The 1,485-nt window shown below is 45.8% G+C and overlaps 1 pseudogene across 1 annotated transcript; it reads left to right on the top strand.

The window, feature by feature from the left end:
- Nucleotides 1–408: 408 nt before the first annotated feature.
- LOC122110142 lies at nt 409–1,003 on the top strand (annotated as a pseudogene). Its single transcript, XR_006147840.1, has one exon. The product of XR_006147840.1 is annotated as a ferritin light chain-like (transcript).
- The last annotated feature ends 482 nt before the right edge of the window (nt 1,004–1,485 follow it).

Genomic DNA, 1,485 nt, shown 5'->3' with positions numbered 1-1,485 from the left:
TGAACATGACATCAGAAAGAAAACTAGCCAGAACTTGTAGTTTGGAGTTAACTGCATGCAAAAGCACAAATACAGAAGTCCTCATAGGACTTAAACAAAGCTCTGCATCTCATATCACAATCAGCGAGTCCAAGATGGAGTCTAAATAATTCAGCATCCAGAGAACCAGGAAAATATCTACTAATATGAGAAAAAGATATAGTACTAAGATAACACAGATGTCAAGATTATCAAGAAACTTGTGAACATAGCTATTATCAAAAATATCCCAAAGGTAAATAGTAGTGAAGACTCTTGAAAAAAATAGGAAGATAACCAGTCACGCGGATGTGTGTCTTGCTTCAACAGTGTTTGGACGAACAGACCCAGGGACTCCTCCTTCCCACCGCCAACTGCCTCTCCACCACCTCCAACCCTGATCTTCTCGCCAGTCTCCTGCTTCCAGGACCAACCAACGCCGTGTTTTTCTATGGTTAGCTCTGTATCCACGACCAGCCATGACCTCCCAGATTCGTCAGAATTACTCCACCGAGGTGGAGGCTGCCGTCAACCGCTTGGTCAACTTGCATCTGCGGGCTTCCTACACCTACCTCTCTCTGGGCTACTATTTCGATCGGGACGACGTGGCTCTGGAGGGCGTGGGCCATTTCTTCCGCGAGTTGGCGGAGGAGAAGCGTGAGGGCGCCCAGCGCCTCCTGAAGATGCAGAACCAGGATGTGCAGAAACCTTCTCAGGATGAGTGGGGTAAAACCGTGGAAGCCATGGAAGCCGCCCTGGCCCTGGAGAAGAGCCTGAACCAAGCCATTGTGGATCTTCATGCCTTGGGTTCTGCCCGCACAGACCCCCATCTCTGTGACCTCCTAGAGAACCACTTCCTGGATGAAAGGTGAAGCTCATCAAGAAGATGGGCGACCACTTAACCAACCTTTGCAGGCTGGGAGCGGCCCCTCAGGCCCAGCTGGGCAACTATCTTTTCGAATGTCTCACCCTCAGACACGACTAGAAAACTCCAGAGTCCAGCAGCCTTTGAGGGGCCATCTCTGCCTCGCCAGGCATCAGGGTTTCCGCCCGAGCTTCTGCCTCTAGCCATTGGGAAACTTCCTAAATTAACCATCCTGGAGCCCTTCCCAAACCTTGGACCAAATGAAAATAAAGCTTTTTGCAGCAAAAAAAGAAAAAAAAGAAAGAAGGAAGGAGGGAAAGAAAGAAAGAAAGAAGAGAGAGAGAGAGAGAGAGAGAAAGGAAGGAAGGAAGGAAGGAATGAAGGAAGGAAGGAAGAAATTCAGCAAAGTTGGAGAATATATAAAGAACCAAATAGAAGCAAGTTGTAGAAATACAACATACAAAAAAAAAGAAAAAGAAAAAGATATCACTGGGTGGGCTCAATAGCAAAATAAATTTTAAAAAAAGAGGAAAGTTTAAGAAGCCAAACATAAGCCAAATGTAAGTTATTCTATTTGAACCAAGTAAAGATTTAAAAAATAA

This window comes from Dipodomys spectabilis, unplaced genomic scaffold, assembly GCF_019054845.1.
Source record: "Dipodomys spectabilis isolate Male_0828 unplaced genomic scaffold, ASM1905484v1 ptg000075l, whole genome shotgun sequence".
NCBI lineage: Eukaryota > Metazoa > Chordata > Mammalia > Rodentia > Heteromyidae > Dipodomys > Dipodomys spectabilis.
This window is presented reverse-complemented; position numbering and strand designations above follow the sequence as displayed.